This window comes from Passer domesticus, chromosome 4, assembly GCF_036417665.1.
Source record: "Passer domesticus isolate bPasDom1 chromosome 4, bPasDom1.hap1, whole genome shotgun sequence".
In the NCBI taxonomy this organism is placed as follows: Eukaryota; Metazoa; Chordata; class Aves; order Passeriformes; family Passeridae; genus Passer; species Passer domesticus.
This window is the reverse complement of record NC_087477.1, coordinates 76,485,948-76,510,932: the sequence shown is the minus strand read 5'-3', so window position 1 is coordinate 76,510,932 and position 24,985 is coordinate 76,485,948. Positions and strand designations below refer to the sequence as shown.

General features: G+C 43.3%; 2 long non-coding RNA genes across 4 annotated transcripts; one reads left to right on the top strand and one right to left on the bottom strand.

Moving 5' to 3' along the window:
* Positions 1 to 6,357: 6,357 nt before the first annotated feature.
* Positions 6,358 to 11,636, bottom strand: LOC135299620 (uncharacterized). Of its 3 annotated transcripts, XR_010361589.1 has the most exons (4): positions 11,219 to 11,636; positions 10,446 to 10,560; positions 9,506 to 9,661; positions 6,358 to 6,895 (listed from the first exon to the last, which is right to left on the bottom strand). It is a non-coding gene; the product is annotated as an uncharacterized LOC135299620 (long non-coding RNA). The 3 variants fall into 3 exon arrangements; XR_010361587.1 differs by lacking the exon at positions 6,358 to 6,895 and having other exon boundaries at positions 8,099 to 9,661; positions 11,219 to 11,631; XR_010361588.1 differs by lacking the exons at positions 6,358 to 6,895; positions 11,219 to 11,636 and adding an exon at positions 10,921 to 11,211 and having other exon boundaries at positions 8,099 to 9,661.
* Positions 11,637 to 13,082: 1,446 nt separating this feature from the next.
* LOC135299621 (uncharacterized) lies at positions 13,083 to 22,057 on the top strand. The gene is made up of 3 exons (XR_010361590.1): positions 13,083 to 13,316; positions 15,102 to 15,247; positions 18,496 to 22,057. It is a non-coding gene; the product is annotated as an uncharacterized LOC135299621 (long non-coding RNA).
* Positions 22,058 to 24,985: the final 2,928 nt, after the last annotated feature.

Below are 24,985 nucleotides of genomic sequence, written 5' to 3'. Positions count from 1 at the left end.
TGATCAGTCATGATTTATGAGTGTCTGGCAGCCTCTCTGCCAGATGTGCCTGTCCTTTGTTTTCCGCAGGAGCTGGAAGCCGTCCATCCCGAAGCCGACCCACGCAGAGGGAGTGTGCAGAAGAGACAAGTTCTTGGAAAGGGAAACCAGGCAGTTTGGAAATGGCAGAGCCCCTGGGCACTGCTCAGATGTCTCATCTGCCTGTACTGAGCTGCATCTGCTCTTTACGAGCTGCAGGTTTCACTGATGAGTAGACGGATGTTGTGAAAGGCAGTTGTGGCTGGGATTTGCTGGGGCTTGTAGGTGGTAGCAAAGTTTTGGAGAGCTGACAGCAAGTGATGTTGTAGTTCAAAATCTTAGAGAAATAACAGCAATTGTTATGAGGATATAAAATACTTAAGATCTGGTAGAAAAGTTCCCATTTGTATCTTGGGGACAGAAATAAAATGGATTCAGTGATTCCTGGTAATATTTGTTGGCTGGAAGGAGCCACACATGTAATTAATTCTGCAGTCATTTGAAGTGCTGGTGGAGGAACTCAGTCCACCTGCCTAAGGCATGTTGAGGAATGATCCTACTCCACTGGGTGAAAATGTTTCTGCATAGGTAGTGAAGCCAGTTCCCTCTAGGCTGGGCAGACCCTCACATCACGGAATTCCTAACTACCTTCCTCTTTCTCCCCATAGGAGATGCAAAATCACTTGCTTTAGGAAGATTCGTTCACCTGACCCCTAAAACGTACAGCTGCTAAGGGAAGCAGAAGCCATTCCCCCAGATTTTCCCCATTCCTCTGGTTTGGGGATACTTGGGTTCCAATGACTTCAGCTAAGTTTTACCAGCCAGTCATGGAAGTGACTCTGCTGAAGGCCAGCCTAAAGCAGTGCTGCAGGAATTGGGAATCAGAGATAGTGGAGTCAGAGTGACAAATTTGTTGGAAGCAATCTGATCCTGAAAGGAGATTTACAGACATGACTTTGCAGCCTTCTAGATTTTTGTGTCTTTGATTTGTTGAAAAGATGATATGAACAGAAGAAAAATGTAAACGGGAGTGCACTCTGGAAAAAGCATAGCCTGGGGAGGGTGTAGAGCAGGAGGGGACATGCTTCTTTGATGGGTATTTAAAACTCTTCAATAGAAATCAGCAGAGAGGTGAGGAGAACCGTCCCTTCATGTTCCCAGGCTGTGAAGTGATGAGAGGCTGTCATCTCAGATAATTTCCTTGTTAAGGCCAGTGCCATCTCCAGGCACAAAGCCCTGGAGGTCCGGGGTGTCCAGTCTCTGTGGGAGAGGCAATGCAGGTCTGACAGATCATGCTTCTGTGGTGTTCAAGAGGGCTCAGCCTAAAAGTTCAAAATAACTGATTTTAGACAACAGTGGACTCTACCACACAGCTTGAAGGACTAACTGGAAAGAAATTATTTGGAGGCAGACCAATTCCTATCCATGGCTGACTGTAAACCCTTTTCTGAATGCAATTTCTTGGACAGGTAGGCCATAGAGGGGTCTCACCTGGAACATCTCACCATTGAGGGACTTTCCCTTATATGGGGGCAAGAAATCTGGCTGGAGATGATATATAAATGATACAAATATATATATATATATATATAAATGATATACAAATGATAGCTGGAGATGTAAACTCCCAGAAATTCCAAGTTTCATCCATTTCACACTCAACTTTAAATCCAGATGGTGGCTAAATGACCTTCCTCGAGAAATTAGTCATCAGCAAATAGAAAGGTGACAAAATCCACAAGCCCATCAATATTTATAATTTCTGAAGTGTTAAGAATCTGCAGAATCTGTGAGGAGAATGCTGCTTACATCCCTTCCATTGGCCAAAGAGAACTCACCTAGCAAGGATTTATATTATTTATTATCTTTTAAATACTTTTGATGCAGTCTGATTGGTGGGTTAAAGGGCTTTTGCCCTGGTTAATTTTACTGCCTTCTGTCCTCATTACTGGATTTTTATTCTGTACATTTGTAATACTACTTAAATGTGGACTGTGGGAACGTAGATTTGGTGACTTAGATTAGACCTCTGGGATGAAATGCAGAGAACTCAGAAATGAGAAATATTTGTGGAAAATCTGAGCCATGAAATCTTTACCTCTAACTGTGGTTCTTGTTCCCATGTGTGAGGCACACAGAGGCCAGTTCCAGCCCTCCTTTCTTCCTGGGTCCAAGTCTTAGGGGGATGAAGGTCAAAAGACTCAAAAAGTATTATTTTAATGTGGTTCCCTGTCTTGCTTTATGAAAGGCCATTGCTGGATACCCAGAGGTCACACCTTAGGGTGAATCTGTCCCTATAAAGCCAAACACCTGAGATCCTGACAAAGGTAACGTGGATTCAGAGAGATATGAGGAAAAGTAATTTTAACCTTTGCTCCTGGAGCAGTGTAAAAGAGTGGCTTAGGTCTGGTGGCTGCCCTGGCCAAACCTTGCAGCAGCAGCATGCACAGTATAGAAGATGGATGATGATGGTGATGAAGGTCCCAGAGGACCCATCTGCTTTTGGAGAGAAATTTAGAAGTTGCAGACCTGAGACTGCAAGACACTTAGCCCATTATCTGTGTACCCATGGGCAATTTTTGTCTTCATGTGAAAATATGCACAGATCATACTAAAATATCAATGCACCCACACAGCCACAGAGGAAACCTGCTGATCTGAGCACTGCCTGCTGGTGTCAGGGACCACTTCAGTGTCTGAATTGCCATGAGCAATCTCAGGGGCTTGAAAAGGGGCCAGGAGCCTTCCTCTGCCTTGCTGGCCATGCTGTGGCAGTGGCAGAGGTCCTGGCCAGCCCCACCAGCCCCTGGCCATGGTGCCCTGCTCTTTCCACTCTGCTGGGCAGGGAAACACCCCAGCAGAGTTTAATGGCAAATCACTCTTTTTCCTGGTCCAAGGGCTGCCAGGAGGGACTTTGGGGCTGATGGGCTGTGTGAAAGGTGCTCCTGTCTGCTCCACACAAAGCCACTTATCAGAGCCAGGAGGTGGGAAGGGGGAGAGTTACTGTACAAACAGGCATTCAGGATTAATTGCTTTTCATCTCTGGAGCTGGCCTTTCAGCCCTGGGATACAATAAGGGCCTGTTCTGATTGTATCTGTTCAGGGGCCGTGTACAGCCAAGGGTTGTTTGGCAGGGGCAGGCTGAAGTTTTTGGGAGAAATGAATCGAGCTACCAAGTGCTTTGTCCTCCTGGGGCTGGAAACTGTTACAGTGCTAATGGAAGTGATTACCACGTGTTTACAACCACAAACGGGGTGTTTGCATCATATAATTTCTCTTCTCCTTGGAATTTGTGTGGTGAGCTGTTTTCACATCAAACTCCTGTTTGTCATGGTTTGTCACTGCTTGTTGTGCCCCGATCTTGCTGATAAATCCCAATATTTGATAGGTGATTAATGTGTCTGAAATCAGTTTGCCAGCTCTGGTGCCTTTCTTATGAATCATGCAACATTCATGTGTTGTTTCCTTTAAAACTTGAGAAATGGCAGGTAAACAATTACATGAAAATCTCAACCTTCATTGAAAAAAATAACTAAAAATTGCCCAAAGGTATAAGCCATAAAAGCTGATATTAAAAAAAAATAAAATCACAGAGTCATAGAATCCTAGAATGGTTTGGGTTGGAAGGGATCTTAAATATCATCTAGTTCCAGCTCCCCTGCCATGGGCAGGGACATATTTCACTAAACCAGGTTGCTCAGAGCCCCATCCGACTGGGCCATGGACACTTTGAGGGATGGGGCATCCACAGGTTCTCTGTGCCAGGGCTTCACCATTCTCACAGTAAAGAATTTATTCCAAATAGCCAATCTAAATCTACTCTTCCTGGCTTCACTAGTATGGAACACCTGACGCTAAACATCCTGAGAGCGCCTTGTGATTCAGATTATGAGAATGTGATCCATGCAACACAAATCATGGATTGCACGGCAGTGGTGATGACTCTGGACCCCAGGAGGACTTAGGGGGTCCAACAGGCCACTGCAGGCAACCGTGTCACAGCTTTTGGAGTCACCACACATCCACTTCACACCAGTGCTCTTCCCACCAGCCACAAAATGTAAGGTCTTTTGTTCAAACACCAGCTGCCTCACTCAGTGCAAACTGCTCTCCTCCTCCTCCTGTGATGGGCTGTCTGCTCCCAGTGCTGATTCCAAAATGCCAACCACAGTGCAGTCAGGTCCCCTCCTGCAGTTCTGCCCCAGCTCCCTGCAGAGGAAAGGGGCACATCTGAACCTGACAGTGTCCTTACCCTGTCATTTTGTGCTGTGCTAGTAACTGATGTTAAGAAATGGGGAATGTCTTCCTTTACTGGGCTGAATTATGATCACACCCTCCTAAAATAGTATCTCTGTTTGCAAATATGTCAGCAGCTAGTGAAGGAATTTGAAGGTGCTCCTGACATGAAGTATTTTAATGTGCTTTTGAAGTGGTTCCAAACTAACTCCATTGTTCTGATTTAACCATACCTTCCCCTGAATTTGCATTGCAGGAAATAAAATAAAACCTTCAGTTACTTAATTTAAAGCATGTTACAGTGAGTTGCCAGCATAAACCTGCACTGACTTGTGGCTGAGTTCAGTGCTCACCCATATTGACCAAAGAGGTAAATATAGACCAAGTTAAAAACCAAAGAAAATAGTGTCCTTCTGGGACATTATATCTTTATATTGGCCAGAAATCTCACATCAATTTTTCTTATACCCTCGGAAGGGAAAAACTAGAAAACAATGAAGAGAAGCAAGCACATTTTTAAAGATGGGAAAGATATAATTTTTAAGGCAACATAGTAATTTTTTCTGATTTCAAAACCACTTGCCTCATTCATTTTTGATCCAAACCACACAAACTCCACATAAAAAATATAGCCTCTCCCTACAGGGCATTTAAAAATATACACTCTTTACCTCTTTTCCTTTGTCAATATAGCATGTGTCAGTGTGGAAGAAAAACATCAGAAATAATAAAAATTCTAAGAGGGGATTATCTGCGTTAGCCCAGGAGGTGCTGTGGAATCCCATAGCTGGAGAAGAACTGTGGTTTGAGGCAGATGAGGGGGAAGTCAATAGGGTCTTTGTCCCTGGTTTCAGTGAGGTTTTCATTTGCTCTGCTACTGCCAAGGATCATCACATGAAGCATGTTGCTAAAATTATGCCAATATACAAATGTTTTTTAGCTTGTGCTCCACAGAGTGTTAGGGAGACCAGAACCACTGAAGCTCAGGATGGGAAAGATGTGACACACTGTAACCAACAATTTTTTACCATACTGATCTCAGCTGAATTTCCCCAAGTTAATCTAAGACTGGGACAATTCACCCAGACCCAGCTGAGAGCAGCAGCAGAATTCCTCACCCGCAGCACTGGGCTTTAGTTTGGGCCCATCAAAAATTTAGTGTCTCCTCATTTCAGTTGCTTTCCCAGTGTCACTGGGCATTCCTAAATAATTCTACCACTAGAATAACATCTCAGTGTCTTTTAATATTGGTCATCTCACTGCTTGGCTCACTTGATCTTTCCCCACAGCCCTGGGGTCACTGCTGGGGTTCCCTTCTCTCTCCTGTGCTGCTGGAGGCAGAACTGATTGCACTCCTGATGCAGATGGGCTGGATGAGCAATGAGAGTGTGCCACAGCGTCCTTCCCTCACAAAGATTTATTCTTTTATTATTTTTGTACATGCAGACAGGAGTTTTGGGCAGGGAGTGTTGTATTCCCTTGCAGCAAGCTTACTGAGGAAAAGAGAGCTCTTTGTGACTTTGTGACTGAGCAAAGACACTTGCAAAGTGTTTCAAGGGGTTTCTTCTCTTAAGCCTTTGCAGGACAGTGCAGGGGAGTTAGACCCTGTCCTGAGAAGGCAGATGGAAAGGATGAGCCCTCTGGCTCCTTTGGAATCCTGTTTCCTATGGATGTTATATATATATATATATATATATATATATATACACACACATTATGGATGTCCATCAGCCTCTGGGTCATCTTTGATCTCCAGTGTGCTTTTGTTTTCAATTTTCTTTACATTGCAAAACTTTGCAGCACCCAACAGGCTGCTGACCTTGATATTTTGGGAGCACACAGAGTTATTTGTTTAGGCTGTACTGCTAAACCAGATGGCTACATTTGAAATTCATTTATCTCAATCAGTTTGGGTGGACTGAAATTGCAATTACATGACAGCTTCTTGGGAATCAGGATGATTTTCAATTTCCCCACCCTTGGTACTCCTGTGTTGAAATTTCTCTGAGTTAACTTCCAGAGAATTAAGTAATTGCTATTGATAAATCTATCAATAGCAATTGCTGTGTATTCTCATGCATATTATGAAAAAAAGGCTTTACATTTTCTTACATCCTGTTGATTCCAGGTAGAGGTGCACAGCACATGCAAGTATTTCTCCTCCTCTGGCTAAAGGAATTCATGTGCCCAGCTTTACTCCACCTTTGAAAGTCTGCCTCTGAATTGCTAGGAGCTCAAAACATGCTGCATCACATAACTTTCCTGCACGCTCCTAAAATACAAATCCAGAACGGGTTTGGGATTAAATGTTTTCCCTTGGGCGCTCTTAAATCATGTTAAAAATGAAGCTAGGGGAGGAGAGCGTGTTATAATCGATGTTATTTATTTTCTTTTCCTTGATCCAAAACTCATTAGAAACAATAAGAAAACACTCCTACTCGCTCAGTGGGTGAGAGCCCAGCAAATCCTGTCCAGAGGCCCTGTGTGCAATCGTACCTTCCTGCTGAGTCACTTGGGCTCTTTCCTGACACTCTGGTGGAGTGCCTGGAGATCCTTATCAGCCCCAGTGCTGTGGAAGCGTTCCTGAGGGAGCACACCTGGCGCTGGCTAGGTGTGTTTGTGGGATTCACATTTTCTGAACCTGGGAGAAGCAGCGAAAAAAATGATCAAAACAATTCTTATCCCATTTGTTGGGCCTGTGTTGGGCCAAAGCAGAATGCAACGTGGAGATTGTTTACCCAGAATGATGGGGTTTTGTTTCCTTGGCCTTTCAGGGCCAAGTGTGTGTGTGTGTCGGGACTGTTGGCTGACAATCATGAGATGCTGTGCAGTTGAGTGCAGTTGAGTGCTTGGCAGATTCAGTTTATTGTAATGTAACATAGTGTAATATACAATAGAATAATATAGTACAATAAAGTAATTAATTAGCCTTCTGATAAGATGGAGTCAGATGCATCATTTCTCCCCCTCGTCGCGATCGCTTGCTTTACTATGGTGTGTTTGTCCAGGCACTGCTGGGAAGCCTCGTCTCCTGACTGGAAGCCAAACACCTCCCAGCTCAACATGCTGCAGTGCTGAGATGTTTGCTCTGGGCTCACCACCTGCCAGGGCCAGCCCTGCCCTGCCAAGGGACACGGGTTGTCTCCAGAGGCTGCTGGCACGAAGGGATGTGCTTGCTTTTGCTCCTTGCTTTGAGGCTCCTTGGCATCTGCAAACACAAGGTTGCCTCCTCAAGAGCAGAGGGGAGAACTGTGGGGATTTGGGAGGAAGCAGTGACAAAAATTCCAGCACTGGCTGGAATTTTCATGCTGGCAACAACAGGTTTCCTCATTTTTCTCTGCTCCTCTACCACAGCCTTGATGAAGTGGGGCCGTATCTGGATGAAAATGAGAGATGAAGGTGGTGGAAAGACAACCACCAAGGGCAAGGAGGCTGGTGAAGGGCTTGGAACATGAGCCCTATGAGGAACAACTGAGGGAGCTGGGGTTGTTTAGCCTGGAGCAAAGGAGACTCAGGGGTGACCTTATCACTCTCTACAACTTCCTGAAATGTGGTTGTAGTCAGGCGGGGTTGTTCTCCTTCTCCAAGCAGCAACTGACAGAACCAGAGGACACAGTCTCAAGCTGCGTCAAAGGAAACGTAGGTTGGATATTAGGAAGAAGTTTTTCACTGCAAGAGTGATAAAGCTCTGGAATGGTCTGCCTGAGGAGATGGTGGAGTCACCATTCCTTGATGTGTTTTTAAAAAAACTGGATGTGGCACTTGGTGCCATGGTTTAGTTGAGGTCATAGGGCATGGGTTGGACTCAGTCATCTTGATGGTCTCTCCCAACCTCATCATTCTGTGAATTCTCTGAACATGATGATCTGATTCAGGACACTGCCTTCAGGGGTTGGGTCCTGCTGTTCTCCACCCAAAAGTTTCCTCTGCAAAGGATGGAGTAAAGGAGTAGCTCCTCCATGAGGTACAGCCCTAGAGAGTCATCAGTGGGGCAGTAGTGATACAAGAGGAGCACCTTATGCATTATTTGAAGAACTTTTACTCAGAATTTTAGAGGGCTCTGCTGGGGTGCAATGTAACCAGGCATACGGAAATGCAAACTTCCACAGAGAGCAAGGATGGATCAACAGCCTTCCAGGTGGCACTAGACTTCAAAACCTCTCTAGACTGACCTTCAGACATTTTTGTAGTGCCTTATTTAGGCTGTGGGACTCTTTCTGGTAATCCAGAAGAGCTGAACTGCTCAGGTCATCTGAGTTTATGCTTGAGCTTACAGATGACAGCTGCTGAAAGAGGGGCCTGACAACACATTGCTCAACCAGAGTAGAAGCTGGCTTTAGGGACACACATCTCATTTTCAGGCTGAGATTGTATATGAACAATAGGAAATTATTGCCCAATGAGCTCTGGGTTCATGTGCTTCTAAGCCATAAGGTCACTGCAAAGACCTCATTCAAGATTGCTTAAATTTTCATGGAACTGTTTACTTTGAGAGGGGAACCAACAAGGAAACGATGGACAGAATTCAAAGGGGGGAAATATTTGGAGTTGTAAGCTGTTCTCAGTCTATCTCTGCAGGTTACAGGCACAGCTGGGAGCAGAGTATGTTAAAGTTTCCTTAGGTGTGGGTGAAAAACCAAACCCATAAGTAGTCATTGTTGTTAAACACTCTGTATAGAATTCAGGTTGGTGGTCCAGGGAAACGTTTTTTACTTGGTGTAAACTGAATTATCAAGTTATAGGACATTGGTGAAATTGGCCTGATTTGCAGATTTAAGTGTTGCTATGGAACAAATTTTTGGAACAGCTCCATTGTAACTGCCTCCAAAAAATTAATAAGGAGCTTGAGTGAAAGATACAATATTATAATCCCCAACTGGAGAAGAACAAGTGTCAAATCCCAGGACTGACACTACAAATGGCTTAGAAAACAGCAGTCACTCAGGTCAAGGAGAACAAATAACCATGTCTGGAAATTGTCTTGGTGCCACTCATCTCAGTAGGAAATGACACAAAAGTGATGATGAAACAGAGCAGATTTCAAGTTCTCCCTGGGAGGTGGGAAGCCCATGGGAACAGTCTTAGACAACTTCACTAAAAACAACCAGATGACTTGTTTTTATTATACAGAATAATATATTACCTTGAAATTACCGTGCATATTCACACTGGCCAGGTGGCTTACTGTAAGACTGAGAAGGCATGGAATTACAAGAGGAAAAGAAATCCATCTATAAATAACGGCATTCACCTTGGATAATTGACAGATTGTGTCACAAAACATCCCACAGCTTTCTTGACAGCTTGTGGGTTTTCCTCAGCAGACAACATCGTGGTTTGGTGGCTGACTGTCTGATCACTCCTCAGCGTTATCACATCGAGTCCTCGCCAAGTTGTGCAGCATTTCCTGTTTACAAAAACAGGAAATTGCTGGAGCAGAAAGGGCAGGTTGCAACAACTCATTTATTGCTGTTGATTTTTTCCTTACCCTTCACTAACCACCTTGAAACAAAAAGGAATGCTGGTGAGAGTGCCCTCCATGTGCATACAGCACAGAAAATGATGTGCTTCACTGCCTTTTGTGCTGGCATTAGGCTGGGCTGTCATTTATCCTCGTGGAGACATGTATTGCTTTACTCACTGCCTTTACTTCTTGTAAAGGCAAATGTATCTCCTGTATTATTTCTAATCAATGTGGAACTTAAAGCAATCCATGTATTCCTCACTTCTCCATCTGATTGGTGAGTGCAGCTTTCCCAAAGTTATGACACATTCATTAATTTGACTATAAAGCATTTTATGACTCTGTGCTAAGTGTAAGCTCTTCATAAAACAACTCAGAGGCCTGAATACATTTTCTTGCCACCTGAGCCTCTTGAGGTGCTACCTTGGTTGGGCAGAGGGAGGCTGTTTGGTCTGTAATGTGCAAGGCTATGGAAGGTTTAAATTCAAGCTCAGAGGTTATAGATGGAGCTGGGATGGTTTAGGGAGCTCAGCCTGAGCATCCTGCAGCATTTGATCTCTCAGGTTTGGGTCTGGTCCCAGGAGGTGCTGCAATCCAGAACCTGAAGCAGAGAGACATCGTAGCGCTTTCAGCTACCATTACTAAACTTGTCATTTAAATGCTGGTTGGGCCTAAGAAATAAAAAGTTAGGTTTTAACATTAAAAAGAGGTAGCAGAAGTGGCAAACCTTGAAGACCAGATAATTTTGCAGCTGGGGAGAGCAAGTTGTCCTTCTCCTCACTCAATTGCTCTGTTAACCAGGGTGCCAAGCATTGGGCTTCCATGGATATCAGCATAAACCACTGTAATGAGGCAGGGAAGGAGTTAAATACAAGGGACATTTTCTGTGGGTGCTAACCTAGCAAGTCCTGCTGCTGATTTTGAGGGTGACAAGGGAACATCCTCTTGGTCTGGGGCAGGAGGAAGAAAAAATTCTTTGTGTGAGGGCAGAGACATCGCCCACCCCTGCCCATGCTCTGCTCATGGCTGGTCCTTGCCCTGGGCCTTCCCTGGGCAGTGGTGGCCCCCTCCAGCAGCCTGCTGGCACCCATGGGCTGAGCTCCTGGCTCTCCCAGGCTGTCTGCAGAAACTGTTCTGAGAAAGGGCCTTTTTCTCGGCGCCTTAAGGATTTTCAACAAAAGAGCTTGAAAGGGAAAACCGACAAGGCCTGCTTCCAAAGGAGGCTTGGCAGCACTGTCTTCCCAGCCTTGCAGGCCGTGTCACCCCACTGGCTTGAGAGGTGGCCTCAGGCAAGGCCGCCACAGCTCTGGAGTGGTGGTGAGCTGGGAATATTTTCCATGTGATTAAAACAGAAAAGAACATAAAAAGGCCCTAATTCCAGAGAGAGTTATCTTGGGGAGGATTTCATGCAGCCCCTCAGCCTGGGAGCAGCTGGGGCAGCAGGGCTGGGGTGTGCAGGGCTGGGAAGCCAGCATGCTGCAAACACTGATGGTTTGTCACCTGGGATCTTCTCTGAGGGGTTTTGGATCTTGTGGACCTGGAACTACTCGGTCTTGGGTGCTTTGTTCACAATCAAAAAGCCCTTTGTGACTGAGTCGTCTCCATCCCAGGGTGTCCCAGCCTCTGTCCACACTCTAAGGCTCCCATTATTTCAAGGACTTTTTGTCCACAGTCCAGGAAATTCCATTATTTCCACAACGTGCTGGTGAATGTAATGGAGCTTAAACTGGTAGTTGAAGAACACCAGGACAGGAGAGATCCCTCTCACCCCTTCCTTCCCCAGACACTCTGGGACATTACAATGCATGGGTTTTTTTGGGAAGAGCATTTTTCCTTGAGCATTAGCCTGTGCTGCTGTTGGCAGAAACAGCTCTGTGCTGTGCTGACACCCCAAATCCAGCCTGCTCTGCTGTGCCTTCCCCGGGGCAGTGCTGTCCCTCCTCCCCCGGCTGGCACAGCCCCTGCTCTCCCCGCCAGCCTGTTAGCATTACAATGGGGGAAAACAGGGAAATACAGCTCTTCTGGTGTGAAACTGGAAGGAAAACCCCAGCAGAGAGCTGGAGGAAACAAGGCTGTAATACACAAAGGCAATGGGAACTGGGGCATTTCTGAGGATTTGGCCTTAAAACAGAGTACAAGGTCACAGTGGTGAAGCAGGGCTTGGACCTCCAGACCTTCCAGAGAACTGGGCTCACTTCCTCCACCTCAGGACTCTGAAAGGATGTGCACAGCAAAGGTTGTCACTTGCTGTTCCTTGGATTTAGGAGCTCTCCCACATGTGTCCTACCCCACATCCCTCAGGTGGCTCTTCCCTTGACTGGTGACAGCAAGGCTGAGCAAACAGAGGCAGCTCTGCCTGTTATTGTATTTGCAGGGTGCCCAGACAAAGGAAGGAATGATGAATCTGACTCCATGTTCTCAGAAGGCTAATTTATTATTTTATGATTCTATATTATATTAAAGAATACTACACTATACTAAAGAATACAGAAAGGATACTTACAGAAGGTTAAAAAGATAATAATGAAAAATGACTCTTTCCAGAGTCCCAACACAGCTTGGCACTGATTGGCCAATAAGTCAAAACAATTCACAGCAGAAATCAATGAAACAATCACCTGTTGGATAAACAATCTCCAAACACATTCCAAAGGAGCAAAACATGGGAGAAACAAATGAGATAATATTGTTTTCCTTTTTCTCTGAGGATTCTCAGCTTCCCAGGAGAAAAATCCTGGGCAAAGGGATTTTTCAGAAAATAGGAATGTGACAGCCTGTGAACCTATGGAAAATACAGAACCCCGGACAAGAAAATGGCATGCTTTAATAGGAGAGCCTGGTTTTGAGCTGCTGAAGCAGCCTCTCCTGGCAGAGCACGTCAGCTCTCTGCAGCTGATAGATGCTGGCAATCAGCAGTGTTTGTGGAAGGGCAGCACATCCCAGCTCTCTGGGTAACCTTTATACAGGGAGAGCCAAGATTGCCATTTCTAGCTCAAGCCAGCTCTTCCTCTCACATAACATGCTAGAGAAGCACAAGAAGAGGATATATACAGCATCCAAGAAACCCCATAGGAGTGACATGTCCTGCTCTTTGGAGGGACCAGCATTTCTGTCACAGATTGCTGTGAAATCCTCTCTCCTCTGGCTGGGGCTGTAAGTGCCACAGATCTGTCAGGCCTCCCACTTTGCCACTGTTGCTGCAGAATTAGATGTGTCATCTGAATTTTCCTTTCAGGATCCCTCCAGTGACAGCTGGGCTATGAGACAGCCTTGTCCCAGCAAGGGCACTGAGGCTGGTGGGGCTGGATCCACTTTGCTGGACTGTGTTTGGAGGTGCAGCAGGTAGACAAGAGATAAAGGGAGGGAAAAGTCACCCAGTCCCATGCCATTTCTAATCTGGGGAGAAAAAACAATCTTTGGGGATCTCAGTAAATTTAAATGCCCAGATAAATGTTTCTCTTTAACTTAAAAGCAGAAGCAGTGTTGTCTTTTAAGCAGAAGTAGCATTTTCTAAGTTTTTTTTTCTTTTTGGTCCTCGATTGGATTCCACCAACAGAATGAAGAGCAGGACACATTTTCCCACCAACACCACCAGAATGTGAGTGAAAGACATGGAGAAAAGAATTAAATTGTTTTGAAATGTTCTTGAGACCCTCCTAATTTATTTGCAAAATGTAAAGAGAAATGCGATTTCACATGGATTGAAAACAATATGAAATGCTTTGTTTGGAGTCTTACTGAATCTAAGATAAATGCATCCATTTTTATATGGTGAGAAGGAAAGGGGTAAAACACTGAGAAATAAAGAAATCAAAACTAAAATGGAAACTTTCTGTATCAGCAGGAACTTCTTTTTTAATAAAAAGAAAATGTTTCACAACTCCATTTTCTAAAAGAAGCTAAGGAGAACTTGATCAAATTATAATCAGGTTAAAATAAAACTTAAGTAACAGTGTTTCAGCAGTTTATTAAATGAGATCCCCAGCATCCTGTGCTGATGTGTTAAGAGATGATCTTTGTAAGAACAGCATTAGGAGGCTCTGAAGCACAGAACCTTTGAGGAATGAGCTCCTGCCCCCAAATCCTCACAAGCAATAAAGTGAAATATCTGGAGTTAAATGAGCTTAACTAAGAGATGATGGATGTATCTAGGGCTTCGCTTGACCTGTTCTCAATTGTTTCATTTTACTGACAAAATTCTAAGCAGGTTTGTGGTATTTGAAAGGGCAGGAAAGCCACTTCTCCTTTAAGTTTGGAACCAAATAATTTCCTCCATTTTTCTCTTCCTCAGCCTTTACTTTATCTTCACTGTTTTGAGAACTTGCACTATTAGAAATGATGTGCAGACTTCCCTGTTAATAGTTGTGGATCTTCAGTATCTTTCCTGATCTTTGATTAGTTTTTTCCTGATTTTGACTGATTCTTGTCTATGAAAAATAAAAAAGAGAGAGGGATGTTCCTGTAGCTGATGGAAATAAGGCCAATGAATGCTGTTTGGGGGAAATGCTCTATATGCTGCATAATTCCAATTACAAGGTAACAATGCCATTTTTATATGTAGTCTTTTTTATCATAAAAAATAATCATAATTACTTGTGCTTAGAACATCCCAAGACAATTTCTTTACTCAGCAAATCTACACAAAAGGGCCTTTTTTCATCTGGGCATTATGTCCAGATTCCCTATGGAAAATGGTTATGAGCTTTTAGCTCCAACTTTGGCTCAGTTTGTATCCCACAGAACGCCTGGCTTTGCTTCTGGAGCCCTGGAGAGGCTGAGAGAGGCATTTCACACGAATTTGGGAGTGTGCACCTTGGCTGGGTGATGGACACTGTGCCTGCAGCTCTCTGGTGTGTGGGAAGAAGAGGTTATTGCCAGCCAAAATACAGGTGCACAGTGCTGCTGCTGCAGCCTACGCACCGCAGGCATCCCAGAAACAAAGGAAATGCACAGTGGGCTGGGGTTAGGCCCAGAGGGCTGATACTTCTTCCCTTTTTCTAAAGGTTCTGATGTTTTATCGAGTCATGCTATCTCTTTTAAGAGCAGTCTTGCTCGGGGTCACTGGGTAGCAGGGCCAGGCCAAGCACAATAAAATAACTGGGCTGCTAATTCAAAGCAGATTGCTCCGGCTCTGCGGGTGCACATGGCAGGACATGGCACTTCCAAACCCGACACAGGCTCCCAGGCCCAGCCAGAATAAACTGGGCTGCAGTCATGCCTCAGAATAAACTTCAGTAAGTTTAATAAATATTATATTTAAATGTGTGCGGCTCTGTGTGTAAACCACTGTGACCAAACTGCAGCAAACTGCAGCTTGTGTTACAAGTGCTGTGGAAATATCAGCATTTGGCTTTTTTAATAGCCCACTGTTTGTACTACCCAGCAACAAGAGCTCCAAATAAGAAGCCATAGCAGACCTCACCTCCTCCTGACGTCTACTGTCTAATGGAGACCAGATGCAGAAGGATATCTTGCCTGCAGTGAGTCAAAAAGTTGGGATGCATCCAAACACGGTGGTACCAGGACCTGGTAAGGCAGGGGACAGCCACTTGCCTCTTTTGTCTGGGTTAATTTTGTCAGTCTGACTTGCCTGATGAGATATATTCTGGTTTGGAAAGTGTTTTTTGTTTTTTTTCTTCCCATTTCTGTCAAAATCTTTTTGACTGGAAGTTCCTCAGTAATTTCCTGTGTTATTTTCATGGTGGATTTAATGTTCATGCTCAGGTGTAGTCATTCTATTGAAAATGAACAATAGCAGCTGCTTATGTTCAATGGCTGTTCAGGTTAAAGAAGTCACCCCCTTTGATCAGAAGACAAGAGGGGTTTTGGGTGAGGGAGAGCAGTGTGTCTGGCATATGCCAGAACACACCATTCTCATGGAGAACCCAGGGGAGGAGAGGCTAGATGAAAATATCCATCACTGGGTAAATATGAACTGGAAGTATTTACTCAGAAAACAAGTAATAAAAATGGCTTGCCCTCAAATTGGAGGATGTACTAAGTGGTCTCCTGAGGCAACAGAGTAGAAAGAGATATTTTAAATGGTGATAGAACATCAAGATTAGCTAGGCTTGGAAGAAAATGTTAGCATTTTCTACGGAGGCCAGTGTTGGAATTTAAAATTATTTTAAAATTTAGAGACAGAGATTCTAAAAAATATAAGGGAGCTGAAAAAGGAAGGGAGTAAATCAGGAAGTACAGGACACCCCACTTTGGCATAGGTAATTGTCCCAACCAATACAACAAAAATTGATTAGACAGCAAAGTATCTAGGGGCTGCAGTAAGACACAACCTGATCAGAGTCTGAAATGCCACATTGTACGAAAGACATGGAGGTCATGCAGGTGTCTATAAGTATGAAACTTCTGTGCAGGAATGTTTGCAGCCTTCTTAACATTGGCAAACCTCTGACTGTGCTTCAGTGCATGGAGAGTTGATAAAAAGGGAAAGGCTGTAAACAGCTTTTTATTCCTGATGTCCATCATGCATAGAGCAAGATGTTACCTGTTCATGACCATTTTTCTTTTCAGTTCTCTGTGTGAGCACTGAAATTTGTTTTTTATTCTTATTCATGTTGGGTTAGAAACACATATTTTTGGATAGGTGTGGCTGCAGATGTGTGTAGGCTTTATAAAATGATGTGCAAAGACAGCTGTGTGAGACTATGAATGCAAGTCCCCATTAATGAACACATGGACAATTAAGCACACTCATCACTGGAGTGCAGAGTAGCAGTTGTACATTCCTAGCAGAAAATGTGAAATTAAACCCAATTTTGTTGCAACTTTAGCAATAAGTAAAAGAATTGACTTTCAGCTCTGCCAATGCTCACCACCCAGGAGGCCAAAGAAACTTGGTAGTGATGTGCTGCAGCCTGATGTGCTGATCCACCTCCCCTTTCATGCACAAACCCCCAGTGCAGCCCTGGAGCCTCCCCCAGCCTCTGTGTGAATCAGCAGGAGCCCCACTGGCATCAAGGTGGGAGGTGAAGGCATACCACAGGAAAAGAAAATCAGACACATCCTGTGGGTTTTCCTGAAATGTTGTGAGTGCATAAATCCTATTGATTTCCATGATATTTTAGAAAAATGCCACTTGAATCTGTGGACAGGAATTGGGTGTACTTAGGAATGGTTCACAATGGATAATTGAATGCCTTCTTGCACCTACCACAGCATCCCTCTGACCACTGACATTATCTCACTGAGCTGAGTGGTGGGAGAAGCAAAACACTTAGAAGGAGATAAATGGGCTATGCTTGAGCACTGCATGTGATAAATTAGCTGTTCGTCCAGGCTGCCTTTCATCTCTGTAGGAAGGAAGGGTATTTCAGAGCACTGTGATCTCCCAGCCAGGAGAAGCTATCCCTGCCCTGCCAGAGGCAGCCAGTCCATTAGCCCCTTGGGCTATCAGGGCATTTAAACAAAACCATCTCACAGTTACCAGCTTGCTGTGTCCTCACCCCTGCCTCTCATTTGGGGATGTCAGAGGGTTGCTTCAGTGTTGGTTCATGCCCTTTATGTTGCTGCTTACAATTCTCAGCTGTTGCCTCCAACAACTGATATTGAGGGACCAGTTTTCTAAATGTTCCTTAAGCACTGTATCCTTGTTTAATGGGAGAGATCCCTTTCAATGAAGGGAAATCCAGTCTGTAAAATGGAATCCCTCATGTTCTGTATGAAATTTTAAGGGTTCCCAAGATAGCCTTCATATGAATTACCATCAAGGATGCAGAAGTTGGGATTGATGTAGTGAAAACCTCATATATGTAGATCAAGAAGTCAGGATGATAATGGCACAAGCTGATTTTACAAAAAACCCCATCATTTTGGCCATCTCAGGAGTCAAGTGATTTTTTGTGCTTTTGTTATTTTCTTCAGCCTTTAGGTCAGAACCAGAAGGCAAGTTGTGTGGCTAGTTTACACAAAACTGCATTAAGGCATTTGAAGCTGGAGTCTCTGAAAGTTAAGCAGGGATTCACCCTGGTTTAATGCCTCTACAGCCCAGCCACGTGCTCAGGGTCTGCAGGCCAGCTGAGACAGTGCTGGAGCTTCAGAACTTAGGCTGAGGAGATTTTACATTCAGTGGCATCAAAAAGTTGAGTTTTCTTGGAAACATAAATCCAAATTCCAATGGCAAATTTTTGTCACAGGAGAAGAATGTCCTGCTTCAACAGGCAAAGCATGGCAAGGCAAGATAAGGAGATAAAGACTTTCTTTTCATGCAGAAAAATCTCTGGAAAAGTTTATTTGGGGAGAATAAAGTAGATTCTTCTCTAGAAGGTCAAGGTCTTGAGTTACATTTACTTTTTCCTCCTAAACATGACTAAAAGAAATGTTTTTTGAGTAGATGGATTAAAGGTGCTTACCTCAGTTTCACTGAGGGAGAGTGCAATTTCAAATGGCATTTATAGATGAAATGTTTGAAATTTGAGGGAAATGAGGGAACATTTGAAAATATTGGGGTTTTTTCTTGTAAGGTGTTAGAAAATAATTTGTGATCCAGCTTCAGGGCAATCTATTCCTAATTGTTTCTTGTTTAAAGGTGTAATGATAACCTGATTATAGGAGAAGTAAAGCACACCCTTATGGAATTTATGTAATTTCATGCAAAATATTAAATGTATATTATTTTTGTTATTTAAAAAAAAACAACTAAGCCTCTCAAGTAAAAAGAGAAATGTGCCTTTTTCATTAACCTCTGGAATGCCCTTCACTGATTTTTTTTTTTTTTTTTTTTTTTTTTTTTTTTTTTTTTTTTTTTTTTTTGATTCTAGCTAACAGCAACTCAAAGAATGAAAGCACAGTCTTGATTCGTGGCATGTACTTCCCCAGTTCTCCTTTGAGTGCCTTGCCTTGGCACCATCTCCCAATTAGTGCTGCTTGGTTAATTGGTGTATCACCACTTTAGACTCTGGAGAACTTGAATTAAGCTTCATGAATTTGACTTCCAAGGACAAGGGCTCTTAAAGGAGCAAGAGCAGCAGAGGGACAGCATTGATCAACAGCTCAGACAGTGGAGATACAAAAAATGCTGTGCATGGGAATGTCTCAGTGTTTCCTAACACCAGGGAAAACAGGAGTTTTCAAGCTTCCTGAGAGGGTGGTCTTTGCTTGAGACAAGGACCAAAGGGATGAACAATCACAGGTTAAAACTGTCAAAATATTTATTTCTTGGTTTTGAGCCCAGTGAGCCTGTAATTAGGAAATATATTTTTTCTTGTGAACACCCATTTGATGTGCTGTGTAGAGCTGGGAGGTGGCCAGAAGAGGACTCTTTTCTGCTGCCTTTTCCTGGCTGACCCTAATAACCAGAGATGGAAAATAGCCCTACTCTGGGTGCTGCTTCAGGGAATACCCAGGCAAACAGAATCTGCTTTTCCTAGAAAAGAATAAGCTCCCATTTAATACAGGATTTATTTCAAGCATCATGTCTGAAAAAATAGGGCAAAATATCCAGGATACCTGTCAGCTCTTCTGCATCCATTACTAATGATGGGAAAATTTGCTTAGGACAAAACAGAAGTGTCCCTCAGCTCCTCCCATCAGTGTCCACAATCCAACTTTACAGGGCCACCACTTCAGCAAGGAATTAATGTTATTGTTAATATTAAGCACTTCTCCAATTTTTATCTATTCATGAGAAAAAAAAAAAAAGTTAGGTTTTCCAATTGGAAAATTTCCTATTGGTCCAATGACCAAGCTGAAGGACTTTGAATCTTTAGTTTTTTCATTTTTACCGCAGGATCCTCCTGCCTCTGCTGCTGTGCTCTGTTCTGGTCTGACCTGAGCCCCTGAATCATCCTGGGAAGTGGCTGCTCTGAGCAGTCCAGAAAGAAGTGTGAAGCTCTGTGGTGGTTGCTGTGGTTTCTTCTCTCTGTTTTGCAGGGCTCAGCTCTTTTCTGGTGTTCAGTAAACGACAAATGTGTCCATTTAGTGTGGTTTTGTAGGGAGGTGTGAATTGTGTCTGCTGGTACCTGCTTGTTGAGTCAGTAACTCAAACTCATTTCCACTAAATCTCATGGAGAAATGGGAGTATCAAACATATCAACAGTTCTACAGACTTCATCAAAACCAGCATGTGGGAAGGGAAGAGAAATCAGAATTTGTGTCTCCTAGGGACATGGTTTAGTGATGGACATGGCAGTGCTGGCTGGGCAGTTGGGCTTGCTGATCTTAGAGTCTTTTCCAACCTAAACAATTCTATAAGATCCAATTTCTGGTTTCTCTGACAGCATCCAGCTGATGGGCCTGATACCCCTGGCCAAGCTCTACCTGGGTGATTCCAGTACTGCCATAGGACCTGCCTTGTCCTTGGGCTTATCTCAGGGAATGTGGGGCAGAGCTGGGCTCTGTGAGTGTGATCCAGGGGGACACAGAACAAACAATACCTTTGACATGTATCTTTGCCAGAAATTAGACTGGGATGCAGCTCAGTGTGAAAAGAAAAAGGAAATTAAATATTGGTTCTGTTGAAGCCAATAACAAGATTACTCATCTTGAATTTTGGTCACTCTCTGTAATAATGTGGCCAAACAAGAAGTCCTTAAGAATAAAAAATTGTGGATACAACCCTTGCCATAGATAACACCCCAGTAATGTGGTAGGTGATTCCATCCAGTCTCTCTTTGGGAACTACAGCTTGTAAATGTAAAATTTGGATTTTTGTCTGTCTTCCTCGAGACTCCATTGCCAACACAAACCTAAGAATTTGTCCTCCTAAACTCCTTGTTTTCCTCAGATGAGTTAAGCTAATTATTATTTTGGACCTGAATGAGGGATGAGAGCTGGATGGGACACAAGGCCCTGTGCTGCCAAAGGACAGGAAAAACACCCACCTGCCTTGGGTACTCATCTCGGGGCTCCTAAATCTCCTTCTGCAGCTATTCATCCCTTCCTGGGACTGTGAGGGAAGCCCTGATGTTGGCTGGTTCCCTCACTTCTAGACAGCTTGGAGGGGATTATCTGTTCACCCTGAAGAATGCTGGAGAGATTCAGTCTTTTATAAAAAATCTTGAGACATCTCCACAGGGAACATTTTATGGTTGAAAATAGAGAGTAGCAACCTTTGCCTGACTTTTTCTGAGGTTCATAATCAGTATTTACAAAGCAGTAAAGCCCAGCACCATTCTGTGTTATGCACAGGCAAGAGAGCAAACTCACTTGGTTTTGGAAATGTGAGACATACTGAGACATTTAAAAAGAAGTTTTCTAATGAGCTTGGTCTTTTTCAGCATTTAGGAACAACCATCAGCCATTAGCTGTCCCTCCAACTTTTGATGCAGATGATCAAATACTTGAAGGCATTTCTGGAGTGCTCAGGACTATTTCAGTGAAAGAGGCAATTACAGAAATGATGCTGCTTCCAGCCAGCAGCTCCCCACAAGATGAGAGCACCAGACAGCCCCTGGCCACAAGTACCAGAAATTTGAAAGAAAATAAAGGGTTCATTTAAAAAAGAGAAAGATCATAACTTTATAATAACACTATTATTCAAAGAAAAATACTTCCTTATGAATTTGCAAAACCACTTTAGGCTTCAGGATTTTTTTTTCCATCCCCCAATTGCAATTAATTCTGAACCATGAAATAGAGCATACAATAACATCAACTGGTTCCCCAAAGGCTGTTGCTTTGCCCTGGTGTCCCAACTGGTTTTCAGGATTACTCCACAGACTGAAGGTGCCTGAGAGAAAACAGGTTAAATGCTGCCTCCTGGATTTTGCCTCTGCTGAAAAAGAAACTTTATTTATTGACAAATCACTACTTGTTCATTATTTCAAGGGAGAAGACCTTTTTGTCCATTTCTTTTCTTTCACTTCCTCTCAAATAATGCATATATTTGCTTCAAATTTAAAACTGCTGAAGAGTTGACTGGTTTTGTGAGTGCTAATTTCACTATTCTGCTCATTTTATCTGTGTGAAATGCTCTCGGTTTTGTGTGTGCAGTGAAAAGCCACCCTCCTGCTGAAAGTTGTCCTGGAGACTTTCTCTGCAGCAACTTCTCCCTTTTGTACCCAAGAGTGAAACAACACCTTTGTTCCAAACACAGTTTAAAGGTGGAAAAACTATCTCATGGCTGGTATTTTAGGTTTCTGCTGCAGAGAAATAGAAGAGCTGCAGTTCAGCCAATTTTAAGGACAGTCTTGATTTCCCAAGAGTTTCAGATGTATTTAAACTTTCATGTGCCCTACATCTGGACCAAGGCTTTGGTTTGTAATTGTACAGGATTTTGTCAGCAAAGTATCAGAGCTGATACAGCCCTTGTTAGGCTGATTTGGTTTAAAAAACTCATGTATCTCAAAGCTTATGGCTGTAAAAAATAAATTGTCTGTGAAAACTGGGGTTACTTGTTGGGGTTTTTCTTGGTGATTTTTTTTTGTTTGTTTTTTTTTTTTTGTTGTTGTTTGTTTTGGTTTTTTTTTTTTTTTTTTTTTTTTTTTTTTTTTTTTTTAAGGAGAGGCAGGCCAGAAGAGGCTTTACATGAACCTTGTGTCTCCCTAATTCCTGACTGGATAAACTTGCTTTCTGGCATGGGGCTGAGAACTGTCTCCAAACTATAAAGTTTTTTCCTCTACATGTGGCACACAGGGAAGCTTCTTCATGTCTAGCACTGAGACTGGAAGGATGTCATAATCAACCCCTTCCTGAGGAAAACGAATGTTAAGAGTACTCCTCAAACAACCCTGGAGTGTAGTTTGCTTCATTTACCCTAATATTAGGTAATCTCTTTAAAAGACATTTAAGAGAATTGTCTTGTCTATTTTTTTATTTTTTTTTCCTCACTAGAACAAATTTTTCCATTGGCTCCCCCGGAAAATTTGCCATATTATCTGGTGTATTTTCCATATTATTTGGGACTTTTTCCCCAAGCAGAATAAAAGAAGAAATAACCTTCTACACCGAATTTGCACTTTATTACTAGCAAGAAGCTTATTTTCAGAGATGGGTTAGAGTGAGAAAGGAGTCTGCAATGGAAAGAATGACACTTGGGTTCTTTTCTGATAAAAGGATGTTTTGTACAGTGTGACAGAGCTGTCTGTACCAGAAGGCTCCTTGAGCTTGCCAAGGACGAAAAGGCAAAGCTAATTTGTGGGAGCAGTAATGGCCCCTATTACCAGCCTGTTTAGAACAGACCAGTGGGTTGGGCAATTGCTTTTGCTCCTGAAGTCCAAATCTGGGTGCAGAGGGACACTGGCAACATTCTAAGCCAAGTATTCCACAGTGAAGGAATCTCAGCCCTTGCCTGTGACCCATGTTCTCCAGGCAGAGATCCACAATTACCCCCAGGAAATAACAGTCAGGAATGCACCTTAAAGATCTGTTCTGCAGGGTTGATGCCTGGGTCCAGGATTCTGAGAAGATTCTCTCTGTCCTCACAAAGACACAGCCTTGAATCCTCCCCCAAAGGGTCTTCTGTGTCCTTTTTTTTAAGAACTAAGGGGAGACTCATCTTTTCTCTCAGAACATCATGGGGCAGGGTGGCATTCACCTCAGAGTCCTCCTTGTGGTGTAAGAATCCTCTCCATTGCACTGAGGTTGTAACTTTTTCAGGAGGGAGAAGAGATGAATGTTTAACTTGGGGAGTTATTGGAAGAAGCAAAAGATTTATGAGACCAGAGAGAGCATGGATGAGTCTGACTCTGGCCAGTGGGGTGAGTGTTCCAAGACTCACTTGATGTTGTGTTCAAGTATTTTACTTTACATTCCACAAAACACAGAAATGATCTTTTGAGCGATGTCAACATCACGGTCTTGCTCTCCCACATAGAGCCCTTAGGTTATAATGTCATGTTTACTCATTCCCACATGTTCACAGAAATCTTTCATTTTTGTACATAATGGCAGAACTCCTACTGGATAAAAGGATGCTGCTTCCCATTCAAGTTAGCTTGAAGCTGGCAATTAGGGCACTGTCCAGAGGAGGAAGGAATTTGAGGCAAGGACAAGAACAAAACCTTGGTTTCCAGACTCTGAGTGTCCTCACACCATTCAAGTATTGGAAGGGTGAGCTGGGTTTGGTCAGGGATTTTATGGTTGCACATGTTTTCATGTATGGGACAGAAACACAATTAATAGGACGTATCTCTGTCCCATATCTGCTGGGCTTTTTCAGATGTCTTGAATGCCCTAGGGCATCTTCACAGGTTTTATTGTCCAGACTTTCACAGAGTGGGTACAGTCCAACTACCAGCTCATACTGTGTCAAATGTCCTTGCCAGGGAGCAGTTGGATGGAAAACCCACTTCTGTCTTCCCCTGGCCATTGACCACCCCACAATCTCAGCCTTGCTGTACCCAGGCAGGAGGGGGGACTTTACAGTAACACCAGAGCCAGCAAATTTCACTCCAGACAGCAGGAGCTGGATACACTTCTGATTTATGTATTCAGCTGAGGAACATAAAAACCATTATAATAGAAGTAGGTATTTTTTTGCTCCTGATTGTGGTTTTATTAGACATAATGTCCAATTTTCTTTGAACATTCCAAATATCTGGGCATATACATTTTGCTGTAATAGTTCCCTGTAAGGCAGATGTCAGTGGCTCACAGTTTCTGGATTGGCATCTTCATCACTGTACAGATATATTGATTTTGTCTCTCCTCAATAGCTCTACATGAATGAGGCTTAACATGCCAGTGAGGCGAATGATAACACAGGGCTAACACCGTATCAAATTACCCTTTACAAAGCTGGAACATATGTCCAATACCTGAGTCTATGTAAGCCCTAAAACATGATACTCTGCTAAGACAGGTCCAAGATATAAAGGGAAAATCCTGTGTTTGGATACAGCACAGGTCTGAAGGTTTCTTTTCCTTTTTCTTTCCCTGCTGCTATCACTGACAAAGAAATCAGACTGACATCTCTGCTACTAATGTGTTTAAACAAAGTACTTTGCCTAATAAATACATTATTTCTGAGTGCAAATAGAAAACTATTCCAAATTATTTGCTCATCAGGGGCTGGTTGGAGTTTGTGGACTTAATCTTGCCTGACTGTGGAGGAGTTTATGTGAGTTAATGTCCAGAAATAGTCTTCATAGTTAACAGAGATAAAGAATCTCTTAGAAGGTGTGATTCACGTTATCCTGAAATGTTCAATAGTGGCTATATGAACAACACCCTAAAAATGCCTCTTTGTTCACTGACTACACAGACAGCTTGTACAGGGTCCAGCTCAGTTGTTGACATCTACCACAGAGGCACCCAAAGTTGATGAGATGGGAGATTCACCCCACCTTGGCAGTCTGAGTGGCTGCACAT